The sequence below is a fragment of the Micropterus dolomieu genome, unplaced genomic scaffold (genome assembly GCF_021292245.1).
Source record: "Micropterus dolomieu isolate WLL.071019.BEF.003 ecotype Adirondacks unplaced genomic scaffold, ASM2129224v1 contig_12707, whole genome shotgun sequence".
Lineage (NCBI taxonomy): Eukaryota > Metazoa > Chordata > Actinopteri > Centrarchiformes > Centrarchidae > Micropterus > Micropterus dolomieu.
In genome coordinates, this window is record NW_025741693.1 from 836 (window position 1) to 7,048 (window position 6,213).

At 39.9% G+C, this 6,213-nt stretch overlaps 1 long non-coding RNA gene across 1 annotated transcript; it reads right to left on the reverse strand.

The window, feature by feature from the left end:
- Positions 1-239: 239 nt before the first annotated feature.
- On the reverse strand, positions 240-1,320 carry LOC123966109. The gene is made up of 2 exons (XR_006823884.1): positions 999-1,320; positions 240-363 (listed from the first exon to the last, which is right to left on the reverse strand). It is a non-coding gene; the product is annotated as an uncharacterized LOC123966109 (long non-coding RNA).
- Positions 1,321-6,213: the final 4,893 nt, after the last annotated feature.

Genomic DNA, 6,213 nt, shown 5'->3' on the forward strand with positions numbered 1-6,213 from the left:
GTGGTCATTTTAATGGGCCATCATAAGCGTTAGCATAAATAGTAACTAGTTGCTAGTAGCTGATTGCTAGTGCCAGCCAACGTTAGCAATGTCATGCACAGATGTGTTTTTGGCTTACCAAATTATGAAAACTTTTTAAAGGTACAAGCAAACTACAGGGGAGCCAGGGGGCGCTTGGCTCCTCTTAATAAAATATGAGCAAAATATTGTTTCAGGAGAATTTTGGGGGCTCTCTAAAATATTAAGAATATGCTATTTTTGCCTTTTATTTTTCTGTATCATGATGGATTATGGGTAAAATCAGACGCGTCAGGCTTCATCCAGATCCATGTGCTGCTGCAGCTGGGGGCTCTCTCCGCATATCTCACGAAAAAAATAAAGGTCAGGTTGAAACAGCTGATGTGTGAAGCCTAATTGTTGCGAAATACACATAATAATAAGAATAAAAGCTGTCTGATAGTTTGACATTTATCACACGCTTGCAGCTATAAATGTTTCTTTGCAGCAAAAGTCACAGTCAGTCAGTCAGTGAGTTAAAAAACAGTTTTTTTTTTAAAACTCAGTAATGGATGTGATTTAAAATGTAGCAAAGTACAATACTTACAAACAAAACATACTTAAGTAAAAGTAAAATTACAGGTAATATAAACTACTTGATAATGTACAAGTACACAAAAAAAACTTCTTAATTACAGTAACATGAGTAAATGTAATTCATTACTTTCCACCTACGGCAGTAAGTTATTTTTGGTGGTTTGGCTTTGTTGTGGGTTGTCGCTGCCCTTCCACGGAGAGCAGCAGCAAAGACTCAAAAGTTTAAGATTTGTGATAGGGGATACTCCGTGCTGTGTTTTATGCTGCAGAGAATACTGCAAATGGTGCTGGGTCCCATTTTAAAAGGTACCCAGGAGTTGTTAACCACTAGTGTCGGTTTTTAGAAATGGGTCCCAGTTTTGTTTTAACCATGGACAAATGCACATACATATATGTACACATACTTGCCTGTGTCACACTATTCCACTGACAGTTGGCAGCAGTCACAAAGCAAGAAACACTGCTCCACGCCAGTGAAGGCAGGAAAGGAGCTAGCTCATCTAAGCATGGATGGAAACAATGCAGGATTTAAAATATTGCACAATGGGAATTTTCTCTCACAAGAAAGTTTGCAAGAACATTCCGCAGCAGGGTACCATTAATTTGTTGCTATTACTGTGGGACACTAACCTCTCTCTCCCTTCTTGTGCGTATTCAAACTTACCAGATCAAAAATGTTTTCCTTGCTGGCACTCCAGAAAGAATTGGACATTCTAGTATGGAAGCCTGAGATGACCAGACTAGTTCAATCCTTCTCAAAAATATATTCATAGCCAGGTGGCAATGTATCAAAACCAACATCCCAAATTTCAGAAATAAGCATCCTTCTTAGCAAACACCTTACATCACTCTTCTCTCTGTGAGCAGATCTAATTTGTTTGTATGGGGAAAGCCCCATGAAGATCTAGCAGCAAGGCCTGCAGCCATCTGCCTATGATTACAGCTTGGGAACAACACTACAACAATGGCCACTTGGGCATGGCAGAAAGCAGGGGAGAACCCAGCAATGATCGCACACAACAATTACTGGGGAACCAAATCCCCCAAGTCGGCTGTTTGTAAGAGTGAAACCCAGAGATTTGGCAAGCCAGTGCTTGCGAGGCGTCCAACATGCAACTGGGGCCAACAAGCACACTCCCGGATCAGATCAGCGCCATTTGTTGTGTCACGCTGGGCCTTAATCAAAGCCATGTATATACACACACATTGTATATGCATATTACATATACAGTATGTTGTGCGACAAAAAGGATGAGAAACTTCACAGCACTGCCAAGGTGTTAATGTAATTTTTTCCATTACTTGAAGAACTTTCCACAATTCAAGAGGTTTAGAAAATCTTTTACCAACGCTTGCAGTATGGCCCAGTCAGTTCCACTTGGTCAGGTGGTCTGTCTTGAAAAATACTGGGTGGGTTATTGCGAAATACTGTACAAACCTTTATAGTATCCAGACGATTAATCCCAATGACTTTGCCGATCCCCTGATTTTTATGGAGTGACACCATTAGGTCAAACTTTCCACTTGTCCAACACTCCAGTTCACCCTCTCAAAGTCTTTTGAGTCCCATCAGCTAGTGTGGTAGCATGTCAGCATAACATTGGTAATAATAGTTTCAAGTACAGCTGAATACTATTCCTCTTTTCCTGCCTTCTACTGTACAGTGTGTATACGAATACCCTAAGCCTGTACACTGTTTTTTGCACACTCTGGCCAAACCCAGACAGAGATTTGTGTTTTTGATTTTTGATTTTAACCAAGACGAACATAACAGCAGCTGAAAATCTTGATTTTGCTGATGTTCAGTGGTTAAAGTTCTCACATCATCGCAGTGATGTGAAGTGTACTCCAGGGTGTGTCAGTACTCAGTGACATCACTATCGGGCGTGGTCATAGGTGCAACAAATTTGGAACTTTCAACCAGGCAGGTTAGGGAAACACTGCATCTCAACGTGGTGTTACTGCTTACAGGGTTTTGAGGGTATTGCTTATTAGTTTTAAGGTAACTGCTAATGAATATTTAATGAAAGCCGGAGGGAAATCCTGTTGGATACTTTTCATGTTATAAATTAAAAACTCTACATCACATAGCTGATGACAGGCTCTTTGAGATGAGGCAGAGATTTCAGTTTGATTTTAACACCACCATTTAATGGGAGTGCCGGAGACTGTGGAAGCCACCCTGGTAGAAGACACCTTAAGGCAAAAAAAGCATAAAACACACTGTTCACTTATCTCTTCAGAACAAAAAGCTATTAATCTTCATTATTTGTATTAAGACACCAATCAACTCTGCCAAATCCCGTTCAGTTGTGAGGCTGTAGGGCATCACAAGGACAGTATGTCAAGGTGCATGTATTTTTCTTGTGTGGGAATGTTTACGTTTGCGTGCATGTGTGCAATAAGCTGGTGTCCCTTTCAGCATCGACAAACCGAAGCTACTCACTCAGTAACAGATAGCCTAAGATCATCATGGATGCATTCCTCTAAACCCATTAAAACTGACTTTAGTACGAGTGGCTTGGCATACAACTATATTATTATTTGAACGGGTAGAAAAGATTAAATGCCCTGATGCTTTGGTATGTCTGTGTGCAGACACACACCCCAATATAGCCAAAGAGGGACTTCCCCACAAATCCTGGAAGCACAGTGTTCTCATACTTTAAATTAATGTGTACACATCATGCTATCATGGGGGGGGGAAGAAAGTCTAACATCCTATGTAAAGGTGAAATATGGCTAAAGAAAAGGTGAACCATGTTTATATATGTAAACTAAATAAATAAGAGATACAGTATTTATAAACTCTAAAATGAATACTGTAATGGCCTTTCACATTATAACTGCCAGCATGTAAATAGCTTTGTCAGTACTATAGCTTACACTACAAGGGATTTGCCAAGTAGGTCTAGTCTGGAATTCATTTTACGAGCGCTATAGGAGATATGACTTAAGCAATATTTTGACACCTGTTTCAATATGTGATTTCACCCTCAGTGGGAAAATTAAGCTGTATGACTGATCATCTTCAGATTATAACTACAACATTTATGAGACTCCAACCACTCCAGTAATGACATGTACATCTGTGGCTAATTGTGGACGACCATATGGTCTGCCACGAGTTTGAGGAAGTGCAAACAGGAGAGAGCCCAAACGCAAGACACTGGAGAGTTGACTGAAGAAGCACAGGTTTTAATAAAAAAACAAAAACTCAGGCTTACATGCAGTTTGGGTGTAAAACAGAGGATCAGGCAACACTGAGACAGGCAGAACACTACGATGACCGGACGGGGACTGAACAGAAACACAAACATATATACACCAGGGACTAACGAGCAGGGCGGGAGCAGCACAGTTGACAGGGATCAGGGCTAACGAGACACAGGCCGGCAGAGAGACCGCAAGGGAAAACAGAGAGAGACAGAGGGATTACTGGGAGAACAGACATAACACAGGTTACTGGACACTAAACACAGGCTGTAACAAAATAAGACATGACAGATCAGAATAATATAAATGACAACTAATCCAGGCACAAGCAGACAGATCACAAATAAACTACAACCAACAGGGAAACAGACTGAAGCGAGGATTAAACAGAACCCAGAGCAGACATAGGCAAAGTAACAACAGAAGTACACAGGCCTGGGGCCTTTACCACGAAGCGAGTTCAGCATACCCAGGATATCTTTCAGTTATCTGGCTCAACTAACCCTAACAATTGCGGTTGGGATGAGCGGTACCACGAAGCTGATTATCAACTAGGTAACTCAACCCAGGGTTTCCCAATCCAGCCGCGAGCGCGTTCACATTAAAGAGGCGGTGTTACCAATCACAGACATGAGCAAATCCACTGGCAACAAAGTGGCATATTTTACAAACGAGCAAACTGTAACACTACAGAAAAGCGACATAGGCCTTCGCAGGAAACTCAACAAACGTAACCTATTGGCCTCAGGTGAAGATACCAACGATGGTCGTTCAGTCTTGGCCACAGGTAGTCTTAACGACTGTCGTCACAGCAACAAGGAACACTAATGAACCAGCAGTATCGATGACCCGGACCAACGTCCCCACTGAGGTTAAATAGCTGAGTTTCCCTGCCAGTCAGTCAGAACTGAAGAAGTCCTTTGGATGAGGGACGAAACGTCTTCCAGTATCTTCAACCAAGTCCAGTTGCCCTTGATTTTAACCTTCGTTGGATGACATAGGCCTAGTCTAGCATGGCTACAGCTGACACATGCATAATAATGTGTTGATTTGATGTGTTTTTATGAGCTGTATGAAAACATCAGCCTTATTCTTTCAGCTCGGCATTAAAAGAAGTGGTCTTCCACCTCACTTTAAAAAACTTCTCGTCCCTTCAAAAATGAGATTAATTTATTTAACACACTCAAAAGTGTTCCAAACATTGTTCTAAATTAACTTCATAAAGCAATGGAACGAACATACAGTCTCTGTGGTAGGCCTATAAGAAAGCTATACTAACCTAAAATAGATAGCCTACGTTCATATTAAAATTTAGTATTTCAATATCCCTACCAAACTGCTCATAATATTCAGCTCAAAAATAAAACCCATTTATTTTAACGTTTGCGACAGGCTGTGTGAAACGGACTGGGAGCACATAAAAAATATTAAACACATTTCAAAGCAGTAAGTAGTCTACCATAAAAACCTCGTTTCAGCCCTAATAGTAACAGTAACTACAGTTGACAAATGAATGTTGTGGAGTAAAAAATACATTTCCCACTGACATACAGTATAGTGCAGTAGGTATCCAAAATAGCATGACAGAAATATGCAAGTAAAGTAACCTGTTTTTATTTTCACTGAAAATTGTATCTAAGTCTATTTTTTTATATATTTCCTTATGTTGCTTTAATGATTTATATAAAACACTTGAATTGCCTTGTAGCTGAAATGTGCTGTACAAATAAACTTTGCCTTGCCTCAAAATTAAGCACAGTGCTTGAGTAAATATACTTAATAACATTCCATAACTGCCAAGAAGAATATCAAAGGTAGAAGTCAGTATGGATTTAAATAGAAGGATTTATATTTTGTGTTGTTATGGTTTTAAATGTCTCTATTTAATTATTTGTTATCTTTTCTAAAGAGAGAATTCATTCTTGGTGCCAAATGTGCAGTGTTTAATGTAGATGCATTATCAAATGATCAAGATATACTGTACACATATGGGATATATCTCAGTTTCAGGTTTCATTTGCACTACAGATTATGTGGATGTGATCTATCTTTGAATTTAAAATGCCATTTTTCCCATTGTTTTTTTTCCTCCCACTGATGGTTGTCTATAGGGATAGTTTTACGTTGTTTGACATTTTCCTAATCCTTGTGAAATGCTCCACGTGAAAGAAGCTGTGGGTACCTACCTGAGCTGGACTCTCACTGACACACACCTTGGCAGTGCAGAACAAGAGTCCATTCTCCTTCACAGCAGACCATGAAGTAAATACATGAGCAGTGTAACAGAAACGCTTCAGATGATGAATTGCTGCTAGTTCATTGGTTAAACTCTGACTTCATGTCTGAGTGAGTGACATTTCCTAAGAGCTTAGCTTTTTAACTTGTCCTGGAGTTTGCAATAGC